A 12,600-nucleotide genomic window follows, 5' to 3' on the forward strand; every position below is an offset into this window, starting at 1 on the left:
CACCAATGAATAACAAAACAAAGGCAAGCTGCCTGAGGGTGACCAGAGCCTAAAGAACTGGACTTGATTTAAAAGGTTAAAAATGGGATGAGGATGAGGGTAGGGAAGAACATCACGGGGAGCAAGCGAATGGCCACTTGGACAAGGAATCAGAAGTGTTTGGCGCACATAGAATTGTGTTCTGAACACAAGATCAGCGACTCGGTGGGAGGAAGGAAGCTCATTCATTGTCTTCATTTTATATTGGAGCAGCCACTGATTGTACCTGTCGTAGAATCCAGGTGTGAAGACACCGTTGTGACATCCTGTGACATATTGTGACTGCTGATACTGTATTCTCATACAGAATCAGTCAGGAGTAAAGTTCCCTCATCAGAAGTTGGCAGAGCAGCAATTCGGTGTTTATTCAAGAAGAGGGAGGGGTGATTTGCATCACTCTGTTAGGGGTTGAAAAGGGGAATCAAGGGATTCCTTGAACTGGTCCAAGGAATCTTGGACCAGTTTTACCAGAGGAAATTCCATGCAGTCAGGGGAAGGCAGAAGCTTTCTGCGCTTAAATCAAAAGCAATGCCGTTTTTCTTTCCTTTTTTAAAAAAAGATTTCCCCCCCAGATGTAGTGTGAATTAACTCCCAATTTTATGCATTGGAGGAAAGAGAAATGGGCGTCAAAAGCTAAAGTGTATTGGAAGTACTCAAGGGGTTAATGGTGTCTAGAATGTGAAATTATTTAATTATTTGGTTCCAGCCCGAGGGGAAAAGATCATATTACAGTCAGAAGCTCTTGACGCTAATTAACAGTGATCAGTGAGTTTGAGATATCTCTCTCTCTCTCTCTTGCTGGCGCTCCCTCTCACTCTCTTTCTAAATAAAATTGAATACTTTCACTTTGTTTCAGCACAAGAGGAGAAAGTTGGGACATTTTTCGAAAAGCACTTCAAATATAGAAAAAAATCCTCTTGCGTTTCTGTAACTGCTGTTTTTAGGCCACTGTTTATTACAGACTGATGACCAACGCTTGTTTTTCTTGCTGGGCCTTCCACTTCAGCAAAGAGGAGGCCTTGTAACAAACAGGTCACTGTTTTATTAAGTCTTATTGTGTTTTCCTCCAAGCCTGTTCTGTTACCTAGGGGACATCATGGTAGTTGATGTGACAGGACACACAAGTGAGCAATGGAGTAACAAGTGGGGAAAAAAATGATGGACAGAAAAATGACAGGGGCAAAGAGCGAGTGCAAGTGACACACGCAGACCATGGGGTTGGGGAAATAGAGATGGACCGAAACTGAGAGTAGGACAGGGAAAGAGGGATAGCAGTGGGGGAAAAAAAAGTCAGATGGACAGAGAGGAAATAAAATGCAGGACAAAAATGTGCTCGAGTTCCAAATGAAATAATTGATTGATTGCAATAAAGGGAAGTTCCTAATTTGAGTTAAAATTAAATGAAATAATCATTTCCATATTAATTGGGCACTTGTACCTCTTGCACTGATTTATTCTTGGACTGAAAAAAAATTTATTATACAGATGTTCCTCTTTACAAATTTGATGCCAGACAGTAACAGGCTGAAACGCTGGCAAAGGGAGTGTTTATTTTGAGTTATAATAATAATCCTTGCATTCAATACAGCGCCTCATAACATCTTTGAGACGTCTCAAAGTGCTTCACAGAATATACCGTGAAGTGAATTGACTGTATATTTTGTGGGCGAAACACGGCAGTCAATTGCACCATAGCAATAGTGGCGGGGGTGGGCAACAGACCTTTGCCCCCCACTCCCTGCCCGCCCGTCTATATTAAAAGAAATACAATACTGTATTTGTCTCTCGCTGTCTGCGCTTGGAAACCTAAAAGCTCAAGGAGCACAAAGGGTTACAGAAGATGTTCGATTTCAGCTATCGCTAAAACATGGCCGTATTGATTTGTAACTACAGCTTAGGGTCAGAGTTCACTGACACCATGAATGAGGTGCCCCGCATTTAAACAGGAAACAGGAAAGAAATGATGTTAAAGCAATAATCTCAAATTCCTGCCGACAAAATTAACCAGTATTAAATGCAGTAGTGGCCAGAGCACATTGCCGATATGAAATGTCTATTGTATAATTATTATTACTATTATGAGAGAAATACCTTTCTTTTTTAAAAAATATATCTTCCCAAATAAGCGCACTTGACCGATATGAGGTTGATTATGTCATTAAATGAGAGAGATAGTGCTGTTCTGAATTATTCTGTACTTAATTACCTATGGAATTCTTCAATGTAACAGAATTGAGATTTTTTTTACATAATGTAGTTTTAAACAGCAGGCCTTCTCCATCATATATTAACCATTCCCCAGGATGCAGAAAGGTCCTACTTTGAAGATCTTCACAGAGTAGCTCAGAACAGGAGGCTTGAAATGGCAGCTCTTGTGAAGCCGCAAATTGAACTGTATATATTTTTTAATTAAATCTTCCGTTAATGTTCAAATGGGAGCAGGCTTGGACAGGTGGAATGGGGTGGGAGTGGGCTGGGGTGGGGTGGGGAGGGGAAGGTGTTCAAAACCTGTATTTTTTTTCCATCTCCTTTCGTATATATGCAACGACAACTTGCATTTGTACAGCACCACTCGCGTCTTATTAGGATAATGTGTCTGGTTGCTTTACAAATGACTGGGTCAGACACCAAATGGGGACCGAGGTGTGGGGGGTGGGGTCGGTGACCGTAGGCACGGTCAGTCGAAGATGTAGGTTTTAAGGTGGAACTTGAAAACAGACAGAGAAGGAGTGAGTTCCAGAGGTTAGGGGTGTATATATTGTAGTTTTGAGCAAGATTATGTATTTTCCCATTGTCCCAAAAAGGCCCAAATGCCTCCGTTATGTGGACCTTAGGCTGTACTACACCTTTTCCACCATTACGCAGAATTCACGAGCATAGTATACAGTATCTCACATGCTGGTTGGAACACAAACTGTTCCACAATTATGTTTAGTGTAAACACAGTAAACGGAGTAGGGATTCACAGAGACACATTAGCAGTTGTGTGAAATAGATGTGCTGAATTTCCTCTTCTTTCTCTTCCTCCTCCCTCCCCTCCCCATTGCAAGTCAGTGCAGAGAAGAGAATAACCCTCTGTGTGTTCAATTGTTTTCTGCCAGTTTTTTTTGGGTTGTAATTGAATCGCTGAATGAGTGATTAAATGGGCTGCGTTACAGAGCTTGGCAAATTGGCCATTTTTATCTGCAGTTTATGGAAATCCTGATCCAGGCAGAACATTTCTTGGCAAAGCGACCTTGTGCATTTATCAGGATTCAACTCCATTAATAAACATGCCGCTGTCTAAGGAGTGGAGACCATACAGACAGCAGTGTCTGTCAGCAATCCAACCAGGGCAGAATCTTGACAAGGGCTTTTTAGCTGTTACAGAAGTTAAATAATGTTAGGAAACCAGCTGGTTACTCCCGAGATTTTTAAAAAAAACAATACTCTTATCCAGCTTCCTTTAAAGTTAAGGAATGACAATGAAGAAACAGATGAGGAGTTTTTTTTCATATCATATTCCTTTTGTTCAGGCGGAACATGGGAAATTGGCAAGTTTTTAAGGTCCAATTCAGCCTCACCAACTTTTTGTTAAAGGGGTCAGAACTACAGGCGCAAGACACTAAAAAGAGAGTAACTGTGTGAAACAGTGCAGCTGAACCTCTGTGTGAGTTTGAGTACTTTTACAATAAATTACAGTTTGTATGCAAAACAGTAAGCCCTTTCCAAATATAATCGTATTGTCTCTGATCATTCACAACACACTGCAACTCTTACTCACTGGTAATTCAGTGCAGCAGGATTAGATAAGTGACTCACTCGACTGGGGCTTGCAAAGACATCCTAAGGTTTTATGTTTATGACTTCGATTGGTTGTTTGCTTGGCTTTATCACAGCCATTATCTAAATCCAGAGACTGCTTTCCAAAGGCAAGAGAGCAAGATTCACAATCACTGCTTTTAACCCCTTCTACACTTAAATATGCATCGTTACGATTTATTGATTTTGTTTTGGAATATTGACAATTTCTCAGAGTACCCATTTCTATAAGTGCACATTCTTGTTCAATACGTATTGAAATTTGCAATGTATGGCTCGATTCGGTTTATATTTAGCGTGAGGATTTTGTACCTTTTATTGATTTTTCTACTCAGCGCTCGGTCTCATTTAAATGTGTAGGTAACTGCATAATTATTAAATTAATTCTCTGGAAAGTATTCAGTCCACATCCCCATGCAGATACTATTGTACTCTTTCAGTAAAAAGGTTAGGGAATGCCCAGCTATATCTTGCACAAGCAGTGACTGTATAAAATCCGCAAAATATACACTTTCGAGTATATTCTGTGAAACGCTTTGAGACGTCTCGAAGACATGATAAGGTGCTATATCGAATGCAAGGATTATTATTATTCTACCAACTGCCTTAAGCGGCGTTAAAACATTTTTTTCTCAAAAAAGTACTTAAAAGAAAATATTATGCAAATAGATTCAATGGCAAATATTTAAATCTTGTGCTCACTGTTCCCTGTAGAGAGAGAAAATGTGCTGGTGTCTGTGGCACTTAGAAGGAACAACAGAGATGTCATTTCAGGTGATCTATTATTATTTTAACACTATATACTGCATAGGAGCAACAAGGCTGGTTTCTTCACTGTTCTTTTTCATGGTTTTTGATAGGTTGAAGGGCACTGACTGAAATGTTGGGACTCAAGTTGATACCAGAGATATTTGTCTTTTAATTAAATCACTGCTTAATACAGACACAGACTGGTGACATGAGCTATGTGAAGTGAGGAAATTCCCTGCACTGCACGAAGAATCCTGATTCTTTCAATAGTTTGGGTCCTTTGGAACCTTTTCAAAAGATACATATAGAATCTGCCTTATTTCTACCCACAGTCTTTCCCTTTTGAGTTTCGGAAGCCTTGGTATTTGGCCTTGGTTCTGATCTCCTGAATCGAGTTGAATGAGTAGCTAGGAAGCCGCTAGAAAGATAATTGTGCTTTCCGAGTCGTTTTGCATTAGTGGGGAGATCAATTAAATCAGCAAATGGCTGAGGGAGTGTGTATTAGTCCACGGTGAAAGTCCTCGTTCCTAAGAGAAGCAAGATGAATCAGATAGCTGGGCCCAGAAACAGTCAGTGTTCTACTGCTTTCCAAGACAAATGACAAAGCTATCTAACCATGATTTACAATGAATCCTGCGGCATATTTATACGGCATCTTGTAGCTTTGTTGGCTCTTAGTCACCTTCCCCAGTTTAAACCTGCTGGAATATTCATTATAAACCCTGTAGCAAGGACCACACTGAAGGCACACAGACTGTTTAGATCTTGCTCCCATTCTATTAATACCTGCACAAATGTCACTTCTGCATCATCCGTCAATAACTTCACCTCCAGAAGATTCCTTGATTTACTTATCCAAGGAAACACCTTAAATTATGATAAAAAAAACGCTTTGCGATTTCGCTGTACGCTTCTAAGTTTTTCTAATTTTTTTATATACAAAATGGGCATTTTCCCAAACTTTTTTTAATATATAAGTCTGACTGTTCAGGCTAGGCCCAATTCTCTGGTGTACTCACTATTATAAGAGACTGTGATACCCTGAGACATAGAGAGGAAAATCTTCATAGCTTGCTGAGGACAATAAAACCCAGAGCTATTCCTCTCACTGATATACAGTCACTGAAATTGTCTTATTCTAAAAATGTATCACGTCAAACTGCGGCTGAAATGAGTAAGAAAAGAGCTGATTTGAAAAATTGTGTGATTGAAACCTGGTGGGGAAGGAACATGAACTTTTTCAGAATGGGCTACTTTTCCAAGTCGTCTAGAAACTGGTCTGTACATACTACCGGGATGCTTAAGCTAAGTGTGATGTTGATCGGTCGACTTCCAAACTCGAGATCAGAGAACCGGGAAAGGGGATCCAGGGCTATGGAGCTTCAGGTGACAGGCCTGACCATCCCGTCAATCGCAGCAGATTAGACTCACGATCAAGCTCATAAAACATGGAAATGATGTTTCTCTCCAGAATGTAACTGACGGATACCATTGTTTTAAGGCACTTTGGGATACAATAAACCTGGTGCAGGGTTTTAAACCAATGTTCTCATAAAGAATATTTTTTATAGCTCTCGAAGTAATGACATCTTAAGGGCTTTATTCGTTACATAAAGATGTTTTTTTGCCCAGATCTTGTTTCTTCTAATGAGTTCCAATCTATGATGCTCATCATCTCCTGCTGGTCAGAACTTTTTGTTTGGATGTAAAAAGTTGGGAAAGTTCCACAGCTTCATTGTATCGCTGTTTATGAGATGTTGCTGTGCACAAACTTACTGTCGTATTTGCCCACCGAATACACAGTCACTACACTTTACAGTAAATTCTGTGAAGCACTTTGAGACATGAGACACGTGACATAAATTTCAAGGAGCATTATTATTGTCATGTCAAGAGAGAGAAACGTATTTAAAGCATGAAGCCAGAGCCAAGTACTGTAATACACAATGCACAATCCTCTGAAAGATGTATGAGTAGATCCTACAATGAGATAGATCATTCTCAAGGAGCCCATAGCATATAAGTGAATAGATTCTGTATCAGAGTAGTGCAGGCAAAATTCCCTCAGTCAGACATCAATAAGCGACTAAGAGTGCTATAAGCTGGAATCAGGTGTACAGTATAAATGAGAAGGCATGTGAACAGAGACTGTAGATTCCTACACAAGAGCCATTGATGGCTTAGCAAGCACATAATCCCTCTATGGGCACACTCACGGTCTTGCAAAGTTTCCGTTAAATCAGAGGAATACATAATTCTGTCAGCCAATGCTAACTCACCGGGTAGCAGTTGTATGATTACAAAAAAAAACACTTAGCGCATTTCTCAATGTCGTACAATCAAAGGAATAAAGTGTACCTGGGCTATAAGGTGTTTGAAAGTTCAACCCACATTCAGTGATAGAACGCTACCAAATAGTATCTGTGTAGTGGTCATTCAGAGCTTTAGCCACTGCTGGCCTGTTCATGGGGGTTAGACGACAGAGTTAAGCAAAAGCTTCTTTCTCGGATTACAAGGAAGGCTCATACACAGCCATGGCATTGTAGAGATTCTGTACCAGCTTGCTGACAGAAGAGCGAAGCAGTCTAACACATTATGTTACCAGCAGTAACTGGCTGAGCAGGCACTGCACTGAATGGCGTTGTGAGTTACGTCGGACACGATGGGGTTTCGCTCACCCTTTCACAGTTAGAATCTAAAGTCAGTTTATACAGAAGATCAAAGCTTAATGCCATTAAAATCAATGCACATTGAAGACTCTCTGTACCGTAGAAGCCATTTGTTCGCAATAGCAGTCTGTTTCCAGGTCTCACTTGGAATAAAAGAAGAAAATAAATTAACAAATAGATTAATTTTTTTGTTATTCTTTCCATGGCAACAGAAAGGAGGGCTCCAACAGACCAGGGTTTGTTTTTGTGTGTGTGTATGTGTGTGTGTGTTAATCACAGCACAGTAACACTTGCCTACAATAACCCATTGTACCTGAGCTATGAGTGGTAGTTTTTTTTCATACACTTTGAAATTAATTATTAGAAGGAATTTGCAAATCAATTTTTTTTGAAACCGAAAAGCAACCAGAGAAAGTGAGAAGTAGGTAGTGTTCCCTTAACCTCGGGTTTCAAAGAGAGAGAGAGACCAATTGAGAGTGTAGGCACAACAGCATGGGATCCTAGAGCATAGCAACCAGCACAGAGGAACACTGAAACATTACAGAAAAGCACTTTCAAGGTGGAAAATATATTCCATTTCATTTCTTTTTTTTACTAAGAACAATCATTACATTAGCAAGTTGCTGAGGTTTAGACAGAACCTATGTCCTGTTCATTTTCGAAGGACATCGCAAGAAAACATAAAAGGGAAATGTATAAAAGTGGGATTGAACACTCAAAGGAATATCCCTTTGGAGTTTCAGCCATTGTTAATAACTTTTTTTTTGCTGTGTGATTAACAGCTTCTCTAAAACCATAAGGGTCGATCTTGATGTATATATTACTCTCAGGAGACCTGAGTGTTCACCCCCCCACACCCCCCCACCTCTCAATTAAACACACTTAATAACTCAGGCTCCCAAACAGGTAGACATCAGCTGACTAAGGATTTCCATAGAACCTTAGCATTGCTGCAGATATAACTATTCCCTTTGAGATCAGAGTAGATATTGAGATGTGAATCAATGTGGGATAAAGGGTGTAGCTCACAAAGGTAAGAAGTGATGGTTCTTGGTGAGGTGAGTAACATGAAGGAACTATCTTTGAAGAAGTGAAGCTTGATTTTCATTATCTGACTCAAGGGCCTGCGAGTGATTAAAGTTGGAATTGGAACTGTATTGGATTGAAAGCGTAACAGATAAGAGATATTTGCTGATCAGTGACTCATCTGACTTTCTCTGTTTCAAAAACAACACTGTGTTTGTACTTTATAACTAGAGTTGCGTGAGCCTTAAGACCTTCAGTTGATGAAGGACCTGCCTTTTAACTGATGTTTGGTGCAAGACATTTCCAGCGCCCACGCTGTGTTTGCAATGACCTGGTAATGGTCACACCTGCGAAAGTAGCACATGGCAATAGAGTGCAGCTCAAATATGTGCACAGCATCATTAAACATCACAAAGAGTAGCTACAGGGTAATTTGCTATGAAAATAACGCCCCAGGATAACTAGATCTGTCTCCGCAAACCCTTCAGCCAGTTTACGCCTGGGAACCACACCGAATGTTTCACCCAGCTGACTGGAGCCTGGGCTGGGAAGGTGGGGAGGAGGGAGGGCTGGTTTGGTTTGTGAAATGGAGAGATGGAAGGTGTGTTTGAAATCTACTTTGGGCTAAATTTAAAAAAAAATACCTTAAATGAATATGTCGATACTTCACCAACCTGCCAAATGGCAAAGCCCATGCATAATATGTATCTCGATTTGAACGTTGTACAAGTAATATTTGTTTGACTGTAAACACAAGTTTTATGTCTTTTTCTCTCTTTCTCTCTCTCTCTCTCTCAACAGCAAGCAAGAGTTTGAATGCTGATCATCTTTTGCTCCAAAGCACAAAGGGGAAAAAAAAGACATGAAATATTCTGAGACTCTTTACTTAGATAATAATTTTATATAGACTTTACCTGGTCTTCCATTGTATAAGCTTTTGCATAAAAATGAAACTTTTGCTCAAGGATTCTCCGGCAGCACAGCCTGCTGTTGCCTTCAGTTAACAGCACCAATATGACTTGCATGACACCTTAGAGAAAAGACGGAACAGAATTTGATCCGTTGGTGGACATTCAGCTACAACTCAACTCAAGTCAGCTCAGCACCTGCTTGTTGCACCATCCCTAGCATGCTTTCCCTCTTCTCCCCAACTCCACACCTTGCTCACACGAGCCAACAAGTAACTGATGAGATCGACTCTCAAAAGAACCTCTCTGGATTAAAACCTTTACTATGTGAAGCGAGTCCCAGTATTTCTGCTCTCAATGAGGGCTGGCCATTGGACATTCACCAAGCTACAGAGGACAGCCCTCACCAAATACCTACCAAATACACAGTAAAAAAATAAACAAATATCTATCCCAAGACGTTGCCATATCAATTGTTGTGAAGGACTGAGATCAACAGCAGTTGTAATGGACCAATGTATTCACTCCCGCTGTCGAGGAACGAGGATACCCCCATTTGGGGTTTTCAAATGAAGACAGGCCAACTGTGGGTATTGTTCTATTGTCCTGTAATGCAATGCAAGCAGGAAGCCATATACAACCAGAAAACATCCACAGTGCTTACTCCTGAGGAACTGTGGCACCTGCTGCCTGTAGTTTTGTACCACCGTTGAAGCCCACGGTACAGTACGTAACCACCATAAGAGATTCCACTCTTCTTCTCGTCAAGACAGACCAGCAGCATCCAGTTGTTCTGCCTCACCATCAAGATAACTAACTCACGGCAAGTAACAAAGTGGTCCCTCACCATGGATCAACACCAGCTTTTATCAAGGAGGAATTGGTACCTCAAGGGTATGTTATCAGCTGATGATTCACAAACCTCTGTGCTACTACCAAATCACTCTGATAAAGTCTTATCTTGCTGCTGCACCAGGCCAGATGAGACCTCACAGCCCCACTGCCTGTATTTACATGGACCACTCTGAAAGAGTGAGCACCCTCCCTTTTTTTTAACAACAAAAACCCTAGACGCCTCCATCAACCTCCGCAGTCAGTATGTTTAACAATAAGAACTTCTGTAATTCGAGCAAAGGTTTTGAGACAACTCTTTCTAACAATCTGTTTGAATAATTATGCAATAGCCTGTATTTATTATGCATGCAGCTGTCAATAATATTCTTTAAACGGAGAAGATTAGGTTCAGACCTGCAGTTATAATTGAACTCTGGAAGGAAACAATACGAACAAGTGAAGCAAGTGTCTTTGGCAAACCTCAGCTTGTACAACGGATTTTCCCTATCATTAAAACTGAACTCAGTTTCTGCCTATCAAAAGGATCTTCCCCACTTTAATTTAAGTGATTTGTTTTCCTTTTTGCTTCTGTATTGAAGGAAAGTTTCAATTTGTTCCTTTGGGTTTATGCTTTAGCTCTTTAAATTCCAGGTTGCCAGCCTTTACCGTTTGGGTCATATCCAGGCTCTACAGATCAGGAGCTCAGCCCCATGTATGTATTTATATGTATTCCCCCAAATTTAAGATACTCTAGATCACAATGAGCTAAGCTCTGTTCACAAGAAGCCCCTAAATAAAACAAGCCTTTGAGAGAGAAAAAGGTCACTTTCCGGAGAGGGAAATAGGGAAATATTTATGCCAAAAAGATGGAGACCATTTGCACAATGGTGAAACCTGAGTCATTGCAGTTATAGATTATCTGCTACAACTACATTACAGATAGCTCTCTGCAGAATTCTTTTAAACTGTCGTTCCAATTCGCCGGACTGTGAAATTCTTACACGGTCGTTTTCTAGTTTTTTTTTATAAAGGATGGTGCCATTTGGCACTGAATCTTACAAGAGACTTTAGCAAGTTTGTAAACTGTATTGTGTACAGTATCATGGGCCCCAGCAGTCTTTTATCTCTACTCTCTCTCAACCCCACACCCCCCACCGAACTCACACACACACACACACACACACACACGGCACATCACTCCAATTTTTCCCCCATTCCTCTCCTGACCAGTGCTGCCCAATGCTTATCGGATGCAGCTTGGGTTAGTACAACTATTAGATAAATGAACACCAAGTTACAATTCAGCCTGGCCCTCAGTGAGAACTGACCAGCTGTTTTATGGGGCACAGTTTGAGCACGTCTTATTCAATATGTGCCCTGCATTTTTTACGAAAACAACTGCTTCTCATCAGTTTGATTTTAAAACTTCAATATTTTAATGATCTGGGTGTTGGTTTCCCCACCCTCCCCAAGTCAATCTCTGTGCTCCTGCTTTATTTTGGCTCACGCAAGCAGTACCGTGTGTTGCCTGTACAGATGTGCACTGAAATATGACTGAGCACCAGTGCAGTACAGTCCGGTCCCATCTCAATCGTACTAGGGATCTGCCTCCAGTAAGCTGTGAGATGTAAGGGTTGCAGTGGGACAGGGGGAAATGCAATGACATCCATTTATACAACAACAACAAAATTACATTTATAGAGCGTCTTTCACGTCGGGAGGATGTCCCAAGGCCCTCTGGCCTGACCTCTGTGTGCTGCACACCGGCTTCTGCCTCCTCACATCAAAAGGGAAGGATTGCTGAGCTCATGTGACCAGCTGATTGTGGGAATTGATTTTGTATTGAAAAGTAGGCGATGCTCAAACTCTAACCTTCTGGTCCCCAATCCTCAGATTCCTCAGTACTTGAACAGACTCCACTCTCATCATCCCATGATGATGAAAGCCCCAATCTCCCTCTGCCATCTCCATCTCCACTGAAGGACAAGTGGAAGCAATATTCAAAGACCTGTGATAGAGATTGAATAATATTCACCTACAATCATTTGCAGGATATTTCTCCTCTCACCAGAATCTGGGAAGATTCCCTGTAGGGTCCCACATTCACCAGAGCCTTCATAAACAAGGCAGATTTATCCCCTCTTATCAGGCTTTTTGAAGAGCCTGAAGCAAATACTGTACTTCAGGATATTCCCATGTTACCCGGGCTGAATGAAGTTATACTTTTATTAATAAGGTGACCAATATATTTTGTGTAGCATGCCCCCAATTCATCAGCAAGCAACAGCCAGTTCTTATTGCGAGTCTTTTCCTACTTAGGAAGCAAATGGGAAGTGATGTAATGGCAGAACTAATGTCCTCACTTGAGACTGAGTATGTTGGACATGACTGAACTGTGAGACCTATTATCCTAATAGAAAGGGAGGAAAGTTTGGTTTAAATTTTATTACCGTCTGTTAGTTGTCATAATCAGAGTAACGAAGTTATGCTTGAGATTTGTTCCCATATCATTAAATAGTCAGTGTCTGAGACCCTGTTTAGCAAGGAATGCTCCTCTAAAGGGTTTAGATCAT

The 12,600-nt window shown here is 40.8% G+C and overlaps 1 long non-coding RNA gene across 1 annotated transcript in view; it reads left to right on the forward strand.

The window, feature by feature from the left end:
- LOC121850371 overlaps positions 1-11,742 on the forward strand; it is a 117,144-nt gene extending 105,402 nt beyond the window's left edge. Inside the window, exon 3 of the long non-coding RNA XR_006085565.1 lies at positions 9,087-11,742. This is a non-coding gene — a long non-coding RNA (uncharacterized LOC121850371). The remainder of the gene's footprint in view (positions 1-9,086) is intronic.
- Positions 11,743-12,600: the final 858 nt, after the last annotated feature.

Source organism: Callorhinchus milii, unplaced genomic scaffold (assembly GCF_018977255.1).
Source record: "Callorhinchus milii isolate IMCB2004 unplaced genomic scaffold, IMCB_Cmil_1.0 Scaffold18, whole genome shotgun sequence".
Lineage (NCBI taxonomy): Eukaryota > Metazoa > Chordata > Chondrichthyes > Chimaeriformes > Callorhinchidae > Callorhinchus > Callorhinchus milii.